General features: G+C 39.5%; 1 long non-coding RNA gene across 1 annotated transcript in view; it reads right to left on the reverse strand.

Annotated features, from left to right (window-relative positions):
- Positions 1 to 11539: 11539 nt before the first annotated feature.
- Positions 11540 to 17704, reverse strand: part of LOC144614901 (uncharacterized) — a 122664-nt gene continuing 116499 nt past the window's right edge. Inside the window, exon 5 of the long non-coding RNA XR_013553198.2 lies at positions 11540 to 13984. This is a non-coding gene — a long non-coding RNA (uncharacterized LOC144614901). The remainder of the gene's footprint in view (positions 13985 to 17704) is intronic.

A 17704-nucleotide genomic window follows, 5' to 3' on the forward strand; every position in this document is an offset into this window, starting at 1 on the left:
AGAAATCTGGGGCATTCAAGATGAGGGAGATGAATATTAACCATCAGGTTTGTTTTTATGTATTTATTTGACTTAAAGGCACAAAAATATAGTGATCATAATACTTGGTTTAAGACACATTCTCTTATTGATCCACAAATGTTCTTAATTGTTTATTTTTATGTTTGATTATTTGCTTGTCTGTTTTTAATGATGTAGCAAAATCCCATGAACACACCAGCCTAAAAGAAAATAAGAACTTGGCAACAATTTACTTCCACTTCTGTCAGTGGCCACAAGGTGGCTCTGGCAGGCGGCCACAAAGATAGCTCCCATTCTTACAGTATGGTATTGAAATTCTGCCAGTGAAAGTGGTATCCTCCTCTTGAAACTAGAGCAATGTAACTGCCTTGACCAATAATGTTTGGCCAAAGGGACTATGCAGCTACACTAGATCATAAAGGTGATAACACACGTCTGCTTTTCTCCCTTAGGATGCTTGCTCTTGGGATGCAGCCATCATGCTGTGAAGAAGTGCACATTAGCCCACACTGAGAATCCATGTGGAGAGGCTACATTTAGGTGTTCCAGCCATTAGCCAACATCAACAGCTAGACATCCCCAGATTATTTCAGTTCCCAACTGCCAAAATCTCAGCCCATTTTTCCAGTCTTCTCAATTGAGGCTCAGACATCACAGAGCAAACCCAAAATATCCACATCATTTCTTGTCCCAATCTCTGATGCATAGACTCTGTGAACATCATTAAATGGTTGTTTTATGACACTAAGTTTTGGGTGGTTGGTTACACAGAAGTAGTAACTGGGTACCAGTATGTGGTCATCACCAAGCATTTCCCTGTTGCACTCAACTTAAACCACCATCTTGTATGTTGTGTTTATCTATTCTTTCATTTCATCCTTTATAATTAGATCTCATCTTCAAGTAAGCTTAAAAGTATAGTTTTAATTTTATTTTTTACTTTATAAAAGGGTATCATATTTAATGTATGCTTTTAGAACTTATTTTTTCATTTAATATTACATTCATATTATCCATCCTTATTGCAATTGTTCAATAATTTTGACTGCTAAATAATATTCCATTGAATAAATATACTCTAGTGTCCACTCTCCTGTCAATGGGATGTTAGGTTTTCCTAGGTTTTTGCTAGCGTGAATAGTGCTGCCAGGAACATTCTCATATATACCTCCTGGAGTATTTATACAAAAGTTTATCTTGGGAATAAAAGTAAGAAGGACACTACTAGAAAGCAAGATATGTAAATGTTTGGTCAAATATTTTTAAAAGTGTGGTAAGGAAGACAATTACAATTAAGGCATAATATAAAGAGCCAGCCCTAGAGCCAGATGACTTTCGAGGAATCCAAGTTTTGCAGCTCAAAGGTCACATGACCATAGACAATTCATTTTGTTAATCTACAAGAATTTCTACTGAGATTTCATTTGGCAATATGAAATCTCTTTATAAATTGCAGTGATAAAAATATGGCATTATTTGTAAGAATAGATGTATTGGTTTCGTGTGTTACTGCAGGAAAAAAATTAAAACCAAAGGCTGGAAGCTACACTAACTCAGATTTTGTACCAAAGATAAAAAAGAACTTTTAGCAATTTAACCTACCCAACAATAGAACAAGCTTCTTGGAATGGTTGAGTTAAGACTGGGTTTGGGATCTCCCTACAATACCAGGTCAGGCAGGTGTGTGGAGAGGGTCACAATGAAAGAATGACGGGCTAGGCTTCAGGACTGAATAGATGTGAAGGATTCTTAGCCAAAAAGCCAAGAACAGAAGCATGAGTAAGGAGACATACCCAGGCAAATCATTTACCTCTTTCAGTTATACTGTGTTATGGATTGAATCATGACCCCACTCCCCTCAAAAAAAAAAAAAAAAGATACGCTAAAGTCCTAACCCCTGGTACCTATAGTGTGACCCTATCTGGAAACAGACTCTTTGCAGATATAACCAAATTAAGATGAGGCCTTAGGTTTGGCCTTTAATCCAATATAACTGGTATCCTTATAAGAGGGGAAGACAGCCATGAGAAGAGAGACCCCAACAGAAGCAGAGATTGGAGTTAGGCTGCACAAATTAAAGAATATCTGGAGTGACCAAAAACTGAAGTTAACAAGGAGGGATCCTCCTCTAGAGACTTCACAGGAAGTGTGGCTTTGCCAACACCTTCATTTCAGTATTCTAGTCTCCAGAACTATGGGAGAAGAAATTTCTGTTGTTTTAAGCCACCCAGTTTGTGATAATTTGTCGTGGCAGCCCAAGAAAATAACACACTTAGTTATTAAGCATCTAAGGAGGCATAGACAATTCCCTATGGTTATACAGTTGTAAGGCAGGGATGCTGTAAAAGAGATAACTTCACTGAAAGAGAATTTGGACATGATGATCCCTAAAGGTCCTTCCTGATTCTGTGATTCTCCAATGCACTGATCCAGTAAGATTCTCACACCAATAGACACGTAGAATAGATAGGTAGATTGCAGTTAATGGGTTAGAAAGGCCAGACAAGGTGACTCATGCATGCATTCATTTAAACCCCACAAATCTTCAGTCAGATGTGCTCAGCTTCCCACGATAACATAGGTGTCTATGTATCTGTATCCATGAGTTCCAACATTCTCTTCTGGCAAGATGCAGGAAGGGGACAGTAATAGATTAACTCTGTGGTAACTATTAGGGATAATTAGCTACAGAAAAAGTAGAAAACAAAATATGAATTTGAAAAATTTGTGTTTCTCAAGTATTTTGTCCTGCCAAGAAATTTCTTGCCTAAGGGATTAAGGAGGAGGAGGAGGAGGAGGAGAAGGAGAAGGAGAAGGAGAAAGAAGGAAGGAAGGACTTTAGGATATATAACACCACTTCCTGAATTGAGGGCCAGGAGTCAGAAAGTCCCAATTATTGAACTAATCTCTGCACTATCATAATAATAAAGCAAGAAAATGATTTTCAAAAAATTAGAAGTTGCCAATGATACATTTATCTCAATGATATGTTCACAGTGCTTTAGGAAAGCTATTAATGGTACATGATTCACATCTCTGTTTAATCTAAGTTTCTGTTCAATATTTGCGTAGTTTTATAAATGTCAATATGTTCTTACATTTACATAGTTTCTCATGGATTATAAACTCTGAAAGGGGAAGACACTCTATTTTGCAGATACACTATGCCACCAGACATTTGGACATTCCTAAATTAGAACAAATAGTGATTTCGTTATCATAGTGTTTTGTCTGTAAACTAAGGGTGCTTTTTTTGTTTAATAAGTTAGCTCAAAAGACTGAGCTCTTTTTTTTAAATCTTTTTTTAAATGTTTATTTTTGAGAGAGAGCGCGCGCGCGCACACACAAGTGGGGGAGGGGCAGAGAGAGTGGGAGACATGGAATCTGAAGCAAGCTCCAGGCTCTGAGCTGTCAGCACAGAGCCCTACCTGGGGCTCTAACCCCTGAACTGTGAGATCATAACCTGAGCTGAAGTCAGATGCTTTACCGACTAAGCCACCCAGGAGACCCTACGCTCTTTTTTTTTTAATGTTTATTTATTTTTGAGAGAGAGAGAGACAGCAAGATAGCAAGCAGGGGAGGGCCAAAGACAGAGGGGGAGAAAGAGAATCAGAAGCAGGCTTTTCACTGATAGTAAGTAGTGAGCCCGATGCAAGGCTTAAACTCATAAACCATGAGATCATGACCTGGGCCAAAGTTGGATGCTCAACCGACTGAGCCACCCAGATGCCCCCTACAGGTGCTTTTTAATCTCCCTCATGGAGTTGTTGTGTTGATTAAATAAGCAAGAACAAGGCACTTGCCCAGTGGCCATCAGTAAATCTCCATTAAATATCAGCTCCAGGTATCATACCAAGACAAGTATTGAGAGTCAATATTTGTGCTTAAAATTAAATGTGGAAAATGCTAAGATCTTTACCCCCATAATGAAATGCTGACAAGTGGCAGAGTACAGAGTAACCTCTATAAAGCAGAAGCTTGGAACACAAAAATGGATGGTTTAGACCAGGGCTCTTCTACCCAGTTAGCCATATGACCTCAGATAAGTTGTCCAGCTCTCTTATCATCAGTTGTCTTACCATACGAGTTATTTTCAGGGTCATTATAGGAGTATTAGGTACAGTACTTATAAAACATCTAAAGTTATGACTGACACACAGCGAGCATTTGATAAATAGTAGTAGTAAATCCAAGGGGGTCTTCAGTCCACGTTGTCTCATCTCAAAGGGTTCCTCTAAATACTTTCCATTCTTCTGTACACATTCTTATTTTATCTAATAATTTCAGTTCCCCATATCATTATATACATGTTTATGTCATGTCTAGATTACTAAAAATATCATACAATTAATTTTTAAAAATTAAATGCCTTCTTAACGAAAAGTATCCAAAACTGGAAAAAGGAAAAAAAAATGTAGATGGCAAGTTCTGTCAGTATCATACAGTTGAAAGCTCATCCGAGGATTATGTAGGAGATGTCATTGTTTAATTTACTGTTTACTGCTGATTACAGGTCCCAGACCTGTGATGTTATCATAAAATGCATAGGCTTTTGTCCAGTAAAGATGCAAATAATGTGTTTTGCAAAACTGATAATCCCAAAGGTGATGGTTATTTCCCTGTAGGATATTAGCCAGTTTTTTGTATCTAGTTCAGTAATGCTTTCCTAACATGTATTTATTAAATTGCCTATAAGTATCTTAAGTCTTCAAATGCTCTTTGACCAGTCTTTTCTTTTTTCTTTTAGGTTTGTTTGTTTGTTTGTTTGTTTTGAGAGAGACAGAAAGTGTGAGCGAGGGAGGGGCACAGAAAAGGGGAGAATCTCAAGAAGGCTCTGTACTGTCAGTGCACAGCCCAGGCAGGACTCATACTTTTAAAACTGTGAGATAATGACCTGGACTGAAATCAAGAGTTGGACCTTCAATCGACTGAGCCACCCAGGCGCCCGTCTTTGACCCAGTCTTAACATCTTCCCAATTCCCTCGCTAATAAATGAGTGAATGAAATCTTCAAAAGGTGTTCATTTTATACTTGCATGTGAGGCACAATTTTAATTTTCTAAAAATTATATAGTAGCCACCCTGAGAAAGCTTATTAGGAATCAATTATCATAATCTTTTACAAAATGAAAAATTATTTGGCAATGTGAATTATCACTTTCTACTTCTGTTAAATCAGAGTTTTCCTGTGTTTTCTTATAGCTGGGCATTCATGTGTTCAGGCCACTGGCATGATCAATTACAGCTGCCACTTGTGGCCTCAAGATAAGTTGGCAGAAGTTCTAAGATCTCTTATACAACTGTATTCACAATGAATTCAAAATCACTGTAACAATTTCTATCAGCTTCCTTTTCTTTGCTTATTCCAATCTCTAATGGTCTGAGAGATAAGGCTCATGTTACCACATACTCACAATGTCTGGCTACTTCACACATATGAAACACAGCTTTGTTCCACTTTTCTTGCCAACAGGGAAGCGTAAACAAAGCTGGACTCTGGAGAAGTGGACTTGTTGGTTTAACCTCATTTGCACCTTGTTAATATGTAATGCTCATTGACTCAGAAACCATTTGGCAAATTTCTGCTTAATTCATGTGAATTATTATTATCACAGGTTTACATACTCAAGTTTTTGAAGAAAGAAAGGTTTGGACAATTAAGATTTGAATGTAAAATTTCATGGATTATTTACAGGATAATGATCCATGTCTCCATGAACAAATATTGAGGTATAGGATGAATCCATTAGGTTCAAAATAGGGAAAACAAAAAAGATACAAATGGGGTGGATTATTCCCTTCAGAGAAGGATTTTCCACTGTAAAAAATAATTCATAATAATATCTTTAGAAGAAAAAATTCCCTGGAACTATAAACCATCCTTTTTCTTCCTTTTCTCCCCCCTCTCTCTCAATACAAACGTTTAAGCAATGTGGTAGAATGGGCAAGGCCTTGTTACTGCCAAGTGGTGTGTGACCTTAGAGAAAACTATTTGGATAGAATTGGATAGAATTTCCTTACCCAAGAATGAATGAGTGAATCCGGTAGAATTCTAATATTCCATCCAACTCCATTCCATGACTTACAGACCACTTTCAGGAGGACACATTACATAAGACATTCCTAAAGTCCTGGGGGAAAGTAATTGCCAGGGAACATCCATAGTTTTGGCTCACTTGACTTAAGAAAAGGCCATGTCCTGTGATGGACCTACTCATGCTGCTGACTTGTTTTGTCTAAGGAAACAGTGGAAAAGAGCACCAAATGAAGCAAGTCTTCAGTGTTCCAATCAAAAGCTTTACCAAAAATTAGTTGTCTGGCCTTGAGTTTATCACTTTCCCTGTATAAGGTGAGGACTCAGACCAGATCTTTCTTCCAGCACTAATTATCATTATCTGCCTAACTTACAGATATTTAGCTAGTTGCAGGCATAGCTAGATCAAGCCCATATTTTCCATTTACTGAGACTGCAAACAGTAGTGTGAATCTTAGGTTGATACTCACAAGCTGTGTGACTTTGGGCAAGTTACTGAAACTTATAAAGCCTTAGTGTCCTTATCTATAAAATGGGGACAGAGATGCTACTTTATGGCATATATTTTGAAGGTAAAATGGATAAGTATATTTGAAATGCCTGATATAGTAACTAGTATGTCGTTTTACTCAATAAGTAGCAGTTGTTTTTATTGTTATAGCCATGCTTTGGTAAGACGTAGGAGTTCAAGGAAAAATTTTGCATAATATATTTTTTTAAGTTTATTTATTTATTTTGAGAGAGTGAGAGAGAGGGAGAGAGGGAGAGGCAAAGAGAGGGGACAGAGATAATCCCAATCTGCTGACAGCAAGGAGCCCAGTGCAGGGCTCAAACCCACGAACTGTGAGATCATGACCTGAGCCCAAATCAAGAGTTGGATGCTCAACTGACTGAACCACCCAGGAGCCTCAATAGTTTTTTTTAACCTACTTCAAGGCTGTGTATGCTCATTTTGACCCAGTGCAATTCACTTGTAACTTCAAGATATCCTGCCTAGAACTGAAATTAAGTTTCGGATTTCACAATAATTCTCTCATGAGCATATGAAGATTAACAGTCTAATATTTGCAATCCTTTATTACCCTCTAAATGGAAAACACTACACACCTGTTTGAGGCTTTTTATTATATTTTATAAAAGTTAAAATATTTGCATTAACAATAAGAAAGGATGCCAATTAGAGAAAATCAAGATGGAACTTTTTATAGTTGTTAAAAACATTTCCTGAGCAAATTGTAAAGTCTCTTCATCTGAAATAGCCTCTAAAATGTTTTTATAATGGCAGTATTAGTATTAATTCAAATGCTTATTGGTGCTGAAAACTATGGGTCATATGGACTCTCAGAAGTCAACTTTTGTTCCAGTTTTTAAAAGTTAAGCATCATACCCAAGATCTAGAAAAAAGACATGAAATTCATTTTATTTTATTGCTAATTTTACACGTTTATTTATAAGTTTGTTGTGACTATCATCCAAAGTGGTAAATAAGTCTAAGCTTAACATTAGTAACATTTCAGCTTTAGCTACTATATGGTTATTTCCATACAACAGCATACCCTCTCTAATTTATCACTCTAATGCTTAACTCTAGCTATTATAGAACTTATCACTGTTTTGTTTTGTTTTGTTTTGTTTTGTTTTGTTTGGAGAGGGGATCTCTCTTCAATGCATTCTGTCTAATGGACACTTAGATTTTAAGGATAAAACATAACCTTCAAAGTCATAAAAATGGCAGTAAGAATAATACTACTATACTTTATTAAATGTCTACCTTTCATGGAGTACTCACTATGGGTCTGACAGTATTAAGTACATGAACATTTTTTAAAAGTTAATTCCAGTATGATTAACACGCAGCGTTATGTTAGTTTCAGGTGTACAATATAGAGATTCAACAATTCTATACATTACTCAGTGCTTATCGTGGTACGTGTACTCTTAATCACCTTCACCTATTTCACCCATTCCACTCCCCACCACTTACTCTCTGGTAACCATCAGTTTTTTCTCCATAGTTAAGGATCTATTTTTTGGTTTGTCTTTGTCTTTGTTCATTTGTTTTGTTTCTTAAATTCCACATATGTGTGAAATCATATAATATTTGTCTTTTTCTGACTTACCCATTTCACTTAGCATAATACCCTCTAGCTCCATCCATGTCATTGCAAATGGAGAGATTTCATTCCTTTTTATGGCTGAGTAATATTCCACTGTATATATGTGTACCACATCTTCTTTATCCATCCTTCTATCAATGCACACTTGGGATACTTCCATAATTAGTACATGAGCATTTAATTTAATATTTACATATGTGGTTTAACAACCATAAAAGATAAACACCACTTGTCCCATTTATCAGATAAGGAAAAAAGGCCAAGGAAGTTCATGAACTTGCCCAGAGTTACAGAGCTTTGAAATAACAGGGCTGTGAGTATTTTTACCTAGAGTCTGTGCTCTTTGCAGTGTCATTAACAGATTACATAACGCTCTGGAGCCTCTCATTTTCATATCCACCCTACCTTCTTATCTACCACAAACCATCTCTACTGGCTCACTCCTGGGAAAGGAGGAGGAAATGAAAAGGCAGAGAACTGGGTTGTTTCAGTTCACTCATTCAAGTGTGCCAGGATATGGAATGTGGGCTCACATTCCATATCCTGGCAGAGCTGCCTCTCCCATCCCACAAAACTGCTTAAGTCTTAAGTCCAGAGCTGAGAGTAAAAGGCACTTTGCACATTGCAAGTTCCCAGAAGTACCAGCATTTGAGGTCAGCCGTGCTACCACCAAACCTCAGACAAGGCTGTTGTCATCATTTACAAAAAAAAATTTTTAACGTTTATTTACTTTTGAAGGAAAGAGAGTGTGAGCAGAAGAGGGGTAGAGAGAGAGGGAGACACAGTATGTGAAGCAGGTTCCAGGCTCAGCTGTCAGCACAGAGCCCAGCGCGGGGCTCGAACTCATGAGCAGTGAGATCATGACCTGAGCCAAAGTCAGACGCTTAACTGACTGAGCCACCCGGGTGCCCCTGTGGTCATCATTTTTAAATCCCATGTCTTCAACTTTCTCAAGTGTAGCACTTTCTCCTGATAGAATGGCATGAAAGCCCTGAAGGGAGAGAGGGCAGGGTAGGACAAGGATGTGCAGAGCTTTAGGAATAGGTTTAAAGTCTAGGCTTTGTTTTAGATTTGGGTAAGGGGAGAAGCTATTAAAGGTTTCAGGGCAGAATGTAACTGGCCGTAACCTGTGCAAAATCTTGAGGGTAAGACTGCAGATGGAGAGTCGGGCAGGAGGTGATGCAGAAGTGATGGATATGTGGTGGAAGTGGTGATAGAGATATTTGAGTTTGAGCCAAGGCAGGTGTTGGCACTATGTCAGTGGAGACTGAGTTAGTGAAAGAAGGGCAGAGCTCAACTCTCAGATATGGAGAAAGAGGAGGAAAAGACCAGTATATGAGAGAGCTGTTGTTTTGTCTTTGGGGCAGGGACCAAGGAAGATGGACCATCATTCCCTACCCATCCCTGGCTCCATGCTTAGGAAGAGACTTCCACCCTCCATCAAAGTTTTAAATTTTGAGTCTATGCTGAAGCCAGGGAGAAACAAGGAGAAAAGGAAGATCCAAAAATGGAGGCAAAGTCCGCAGGATGGAGGCACTACCAGATTCTATAAGAAGATGACAGAAGAGGTCATCATTCATGGTTTGAGGGTCTAGTGAGAAGGGGGACAGTCCCCCACCTTCTTGGGAAGGAGGTCAGGGAGGTTTTCCTTCCAAAAGGAAAGCTATAAGAAAATCCCTATAGGAGAGCAGGCATTATTTCCTGGATATATCCACACTGGGCTGCAGAGCCCACAGGCCTACATTCATCCCAATACAGAGGACAAGCTTGGTGAGACAGGCCATTACCAGAGAAGAGGCCTGTGGCATATTTGCCTTTATAGTCTCTTCCCTAATCTGGGGAAGAATAAAGTGTTGCCTAACATCTGTTTCCATGATAGGAGATTCCACATCTGCAAGGTTTTAATTTTTTTTTAATGTTTATTTATTTCTGAGACAGAGAGAGACAGAGCATGAGTGGCAGAGGGGCAGAGAGAGAGGGAGACACACAATCCGAAGCAGGCTCCAGGCTCTGAGCTGTCAGCACAGAGCCCGACGCGGGGCTCGAACTCACAAACCATGAGATCATGACCTGAACCGAAGTCGGTCGCTCAACCGACTGAGCCACCCAGGTGCCTCCACATCTGCAAGGTTTGATGAGACTGTTCTGTAATGTGTGTAGAAGGATGGGGGCAACCCCTTCCCAATCCCAGTTCTCCATGGTCCTTAGAGGATATGTACTATCATCCCTCTTATAACTTGGCTCCACACGAGGGTCACACAGAGATTAGCCAAGGGACAGGAGCCCCGGGAGCTGCCCAGGCAGCCCAACCTGGAGAAATGTTTCAAACTTTTACTCCTGGCAGCAACAAAGGACCCAAAATGAAGCTAAATTATGACCCTTACAAGCTACCAATAATCCCTACGCAGAGACCACCATATCAACAGAGGCCGCCAGCATCAGACAGAAATAGGCTAAAGAATGAGCAGAGGACTCCTCTATCACTTGCTACTCAGCTGTGACCTTCTGACAGGCAGTGTCAGCATCACCTGGGAGTTATTAGCAATGCAGAGTCTCAGGCCCCACCCTCAACCTCCTGAATCACAATCTGCTTTTTATCAAGCCCAGTAGGAGATTCACATGTGCATAAGAGTCTGAGAAACAGTGCCGTAAACCATGACTCTGTCACCAGTCAGGGGAGAAGAGCTTCCTCTCCCATCCCACTGACATATCTGCAGTGAGCACTTAGAGAACCTGTGGGAGGCTGGAGACCAAGGAGAGGTGAGAATCAGGTTACAAAAGGAAAAAAAAAAAGAAAGAATGTGATAAGAAAGTCCACAGACACTCAATTTTCAGGTCACCAGGTAGACAGTGTCAGAGAAAAAGGAGAAAAGCTTTTGAAGTTTTAGAATGAACTGTCTTAAATATTCAGATAAGAGTGTCCCGATAATCAAATGCACACAAATAATAGGAAATGTGGCCAAGATTTTTTTATAAAGTTTTATTTACTTATATTTGAGAGAGAGAAAGAACACATATGCATGCATGCGAGCAAGCAGCGGAAGGGCAGGGAGAGAGAGGGAGAGAGAGAATCCCAAGCAGGCTCCAGACTCTCAGTGCAGAGCCTGACATGGAGCTTGATCCCACAAACCATGAGATCATGACCTGAGCTGAAATCAAGAGTCAGAGGCTTAACTGACTGAACCACCCAGGTGCACCAAAATGTGGCCCAAGATGTTTTTAAGGGCAGTTCAATAGGGAAGTTTGGAAATCAGAAATAAGAAAAAAATGGAATTTTTGCATGTTTTCTTTAAGTTTATTTATTTTGAGAGAGAGAGAGAGAGAGTGCATAAGCAGGGGAGGGGCAGAGAGAGAGAAAGAGGGAGAGAAAGAATCCCAAGCAGGCTCCACACTGTCAGTGCAGAGCCTGACACGGAGCTTGATCCCACAAACCATGAGATCATGACCTGAGCTGAAATCAAGAATCAGATGCTTAATGCACTGAGCCACTCAGGCACCCCAATCACTCCATGTTTACATGCTCTATAAGTTGAGAGTTCTCAGGAAGGCACTTCAATAATCTGCATGAAAGGGGAGTCATGGAAGGTTTTTATCCAGAGGAGCAGTGGCAATCTGACTTACATCCTAACAGGTTCAGTCTGAATCCTATGAACAATGCACGTGAAGGGGAGTTGTCAGATCCTGGGTGTGATTTTGAGGTAGAGTCACCATTTGCTTTGGAGTGTGAAACAAAAAGACAGGAGTCAAGCATAACATGTAAACAAGTCAGTATAATAAAAATTGTACTTTGTTAGCCCAATTCTGTAAACCAAACCTTATGTAAACCCAAAGAGCTCTAGTCGGAGTACATCAGGCTTCCCCCTGGTGGGACTTTGTGCTGGACCGATGTGGTCTACAAGCTGCATAGAGAGCTGCCATACACCCAGCGGATGCCTTACAGTTTTTCTATGCTGTGATGAGGAAACTTAGAAAATGAAATCACAGGATGTTCAAGTTGTCACCTGTCTGCTTTCTTGGACCAAGTTAAACCACACGTTAGAGTACTTATGTTTCTCCCCAACGTTCTGAGGTTGTAATCTCTAATCTAATCCACTCATTGGAGGCTACTGAAGGTGTGGGAAGATACTACTAATGCGGTTCCCCTTATTGGCTCCTTCTATTCCAGAACTAATTTAAAAGATGGCCCCTGAAAGCCTCTTCAATCCTTAAGAAACCCAAAACTAACTTCTTAAGGTAGCTGAACAAAAAGTGGCAAACAAGTGCCTCAGTGGGAAAAATCATCCTGAAATAAGCTAAATCTGAATTATAAATTTTTAAGTACCCAATTCTAAGCCTCAGTTATTTTCACACATCATGTCAACTAAGGTATTTTCAGACAATGTCCATCCTGACTTCCTTCTTAAAAGAATCTATAAACCAGGAGCATAAAATCCAAAGGAATTTACATTTTAAACGTTTAACCACAAGGTGGAGATCTAAAGCAAAGATTAATTTCACAGCAGGACTCAACTTAGAATCCAGAGCTTCTTATTCGAGATTCAAGTTGTCTGTGTTCTCAGATTGTGCAGAAACGGACTTATTATTTTAAGCTAAAAGAAAAGACATCGCTTATGTATCAGTGTTCTTTTATACAGATTAGAAATGCATATGGCATGCAAGTATTTCAGGAAGCTCTAAGCAATGCAATGTCACACAACAAAGTGGAAACACTGATTAGAAATTTCAAGCTTTAGGTATAAAGTAGGGAGAACACTATTGTTTTGTTACTTGATTATGAGTACATTTAACAAGGGCTAATGTGATTGTTTTAGTCCAGATATTTTAAGGCTGGTATTGAAAACTAATTCCCTTAAAAACTCAACAGACAGAAGTATCAGACTAGTGTTTCTGAAGATGCTAAACCATGAGTATAACTAAAATACTCCTCTAGTTTCATTTCATTTGTTCACAGTGGTAGGACTAACTTACCAAGGGAAGCTCTGGGGACAGTGGAAATTCCTCACCTCCTTTTAAGATGAATGTGTTTTATCAGTTTGCCCAATGACACACCAAATGCACTTTTTTTATTCACAAATTATCTTCCAAGGTTTCCATCTAGAAGTTTCACTATTTTAAAAATAATCTAAATTTCTGTTGATTTCTTGTAGTGTGAATAATTATTTTTCCCTGTAGAAAAAAATCACATATCATTGCAAGAGAAAATCTAAGCTAAATAATACACAGAAAACATGGTATGATCTTTTCTGTTTCTTCTATGTCCATATGCTTTAAGTTATTTTAGAGATCATATAACAAAAGTATATTAACTAGTTCAACTGCAGCCAAAATTCTTGGCAGGGTAACTCCCTAAAGATCTTCAGCAATTTTTTATCATAATGAAAGAATCCATTTGTGGAAACGATTTTTCCTCCAATTTACTCGAGGTCTAAGACCCTCCATCTTCAATTAATTAAAGGTGTTGATCACCATTCGTTAGAAAATTAAAAAAAGAGGCAATCACATGCTCAAATATTGTTGCTTTTGGCTATTAGGTGGGAATTTCCCCTCATTCCTTAGCAGCTGATTTACCTCTTTATCTCAGTCACCTGCCTGTGTTACAACTAGTAGAGCAGAGTTCCCAGCTGTTTATTTAGATAAGCATCAAAGTTTGGGATGCTGATCTGTACTCAAGAGACCTTTGATCCTGTGCACCTTGATTTGAAAATCAAATGGGAACTCTCACAAGAAAGATTTGTCTCTTCCGCTGCTTTCTGGTCTCAGCAAGGCCGGAAATACCAAGAGCTGGCGGTAGTTTAGAACTTCCGCTTCCTGTTCTGGAAGAAAGCAGACGTGGAGACACTACAAATGTTAACTAAAAAATACAGTGACCTTTTGCAATCCACCACAACATCCAGGTTAAATGTTGTTCAATCTTGCCTGTTTACTTAACCAGTGTAAGCTTATGTGTCACCATTTCAAACCAAGCAAAGCAAAGCCCCCAGAAGGTTTTCAGGTCACCATGCACTGGTTGCTTTTCTGGGATCCTGAAAAAGAGGGAGAAACATTCTCCAGGAGTGGCATCTGGAAAGTCAATAGGATGTGCGCAAATGGCATGGAGGTCTGGTTAAAACACAAATTACTGGGTCCATCCCACCCAGACCACGATTTCTGATTCACTAAGTCTGGGGTATAGTCAGAGAATTTGCATTACTAACAAGTTACCAGGTGATGCTGATTCTGTTGATCTGAGCATCACACTTAGAAAACCACTGCTTTAAGTGATTTTATCTGTGAAAATGGGGAAATTTTTAAACCCTATCAAATATTAGGGTTTCATTTTATTTATTTTGGGGGAGGAGTGCATTTTAAAGAGGAAGTGCGACAGGAGCACAGGGCTTAGAATTAGCCATACTTGGGATTTGAATCCGGATCTGTTCAAAGTTGTGAGTCCTGGAAAATTGCTTAACTCTGAACCATACTTTCCTTATTGGTAAAATGGGAGGGAAATAATCATAACCTGTCTCTGAGAACCAAATGAGATACTGTATGTCAGGTGTCTGGCACATGGTATCCTGTAAGTGGTAATTTTTATTTTAAAAATCACAGGCACTACTGAGGCGCCTGGGTGGCTCAGTCAGTTAAGCATCTGACTTTGGCTCAGGTCATGATCTCATGGTTTGTGAGTTCGGGCCCCACGTTGGGCTCTGTACTGACCGTTCAGAGCCTGGAGCCTGTTTCAGATTCTGTGTCTCCTTCGCTCTCTTCCCCTCCCCCACTCACACTCTGTCTCTTTCTTTCTCTCTCAAAAATAAATAAACATTAAAAAAATTAAAAACAATAAAAATCACAGGCACTATTAATAAACAAACAAGCAAATGCATTCATATGTAGGCAATAATCCCTGAGATCCAGACACAGGAGAAACTTTGGTCAGGATGCACTTGGATCCTGGATTCAGATATTGGATTCAGATTCAATAAAAAGAAACCAGTACAGTTTAAAGAACAATCTTGTTCCTTTGAAATAAAAACCTCTCTCATGGGGTGCCTGGGTGGCTCAGTCTGTTGAGCGTCCAACTTCAGCTCAGGTCATGATCTGGCAGTTGATGGGTTCGAGCCCCGCCTTGGGCTCTGTGCTGCCAGCTTGGAGCCTGGAGCCTGCTTCTGATTCTGTGTCTCCCTCTCTCTCTGCCTCTCCCCCACTCATGCTCTGTCTCTCTCTGTCTCAAAAATAGATAAACATTAAAAAATTTTTTAATAAAAATTTCTCATAAGGTCCCTGGTTCTTTTTTTGTAAACTATCATTAATTCCCATTTCTTTATTGCCATCTTACAGCTCATTCTTTTAAAAAAATTTTTTTTGTAACATTTATTTGTTTTTTAGAAAGAGAGAGAGAGAGAGCCAGTGGGGAAGGGGCAGAGAGAGAGGGAGACAGAATCTGAAGCAGGCTTCAGGTTTTGAGCTAGATGTGGGGCTCAAGCTCAAAAGCCGTGAAATCTTGATCTGAGCCAAAGTAAGACACTTAACTGACTGAGCCACCCAGGTGCCCCTCAAATAGCTCATTCTAACAATTCCTTCTTTTTCTATCTCTTACTATATTTTTGCTATATTTCTCTACTTTGCTGTTAATATAGAAAGAGAAGAGAAGAGAAGAGAAGAGAAGAGAAGAGAAGAGAAGAGAAGAAGGGGAAGAGGGAAGAAGGGAGGGAGGGAAGAAGGAAGAAGGAAAGGGGAGGGAAGGAGGAGAGGGAAGAGAAAGAAAGAAAGAAAGAAAGAAAGAAAGAAAGAAAGAAAGAAAGAAAGAAAGGAAGGAAGGAAGAAAGAAAGAGAAAGAAAGAAAGAAAAAATTTTTTTTCTAATATGGAAAAATTCTAGGGGATGTAAACTCCTATGTAATGAAGTTAACCCTCTCCAGTTACCAAATCAGAGTCTGAGCACAAGGGGAAAGTTTAAAAATTGAAGAAAATTAACAACATATGTTAATAAACTAATCTAGTGACATTAAAATTAATTTATACTGCCCAGTTTCCATGTTAATGAGGCATCTGTGCCCTTCCATCAAGGTGATAGGGTATCACATCCAAAAGCAAAGGAAGAGCTATAGGGAAGTGGCCGGAAGTTCCCTGCTTTCAATGACTAAAAATGAGCTCAAACCAAAGTTAAATAAAAGGAACGGTTCATGCATTTTTTAGGCATATATTCATAGCGAACTTACTATGGTCTGGCCTCTCTCTATGACACTTGGAATATACTTATGAGTAAAAGACACCCAAGTCCTCACCTCACAGAAGTTGTAGACTAGTTGGGAAAACAAACATTAATCAAATAAGCACACAAATACATAAAAAAGAGAAGCAGTGATATGACTGGTGCAATGGACCAAAAATAGGGTCTAAACAATATGGTGATGATGGGTTTGGGGCAGCACAGAAGAAAGCCTGCAGGAGCTATCACAGTCTGTGCAAAGTCACAAAGTAACAGGAGCATGATGGCACATCTGGAGGTATGAAAGGAGACTGGGGAGGCTGGAGGTGAGAGTAAGGAGGAGAATCGTGAAGGGCTTTCTGGCCAGGCAAGTAGTTCTTCATCCTACGAAGAGTGGGAAGCCACAAAATAGTTTTAATCGAGGAATTGGCATAATCTTTTTTTTTAAGTGTATTTGTTTATTTTGAGAGAGAGAGAGAGAGCAGGGGAAAGGCAGAAAGGAGAGAGAGAGAGAGAGAGAGAGAGAGAGAGAGAGAGAGAATCCCATTGTCAGCACAGGACCTGATGCAGGGCTCAAACTCATGGACCATGAGGTCATGGCCTAAGCCGAAATCAAGAGTTGGATGCTTAACCGACTGAGCCACCCAGGTGCCCCAGGAATTACCAAAATCTAATTAGCATTTGTAGAATGTCACTTGGACTTCAGTGTGCCAAACAGGTTACCAAGTGTGCAGTGATGGGGCTGAGGAGGGGGACTCAGTGGAAAAGGAGGAGTAGTGGCAAGAGTCAGTGCAGTTTGGGGCACTACTGTTACAGTCCAAGTAAGAAAGAAAAGATGGCAGATTGGGCTTTGTGGTAATAAAATAGTTTAGTTATTCACTGCAACTGTCTTTAGTGGAAATTTGTTCAAAGGAGAAAAAAGAATGCCATTTCTCCACGAAGTCCAAGTAGAGATGGGCTGAAAGCCTACAGACAGACCACATGATCATTCTAAGTCCCCTCTGATACTGTGACATGTCTTAGATGAAGTTCTAACTCATACTTTTACATGACCAGCTTTATGAGTGACATTTTGTTTTGTTTCAGAGTTCTTGAATGTAGACTTCCCCAAACTCTTCACCTAGGTGCTTGAACTCACCATTTGCATTTCATCTTCAGTGTGGCAAAGGCTTATAATTTTTCAGGGACTCCTTGCAATAAAGGCCTCCAAGAGGAAAAATTTAATTTGTGTTCTGGTTAAGCCCCCAGTAAGGAGTAGATACAAATTAGTTGAGAATGAGCTTTTGGAAAAATAGGGCTGAAGGGCTTCCTTAGTAGGCTTTAGGAGATGACAGAAGAGGAAAGAGTGT

Source organism: Panthera onca, chromosome F1, assembly GCF_046562875.1.
Source record: "Panthera onca isolate mPanOnc1 chromosome F1, mPanOnc1 haplotype 2, whole genome shotgun sequence".
NCBI lineage: Eukaryota > Metazoa > Chordata > Mammalia > Carnivora > Felidae > Panthera > Panthera onca.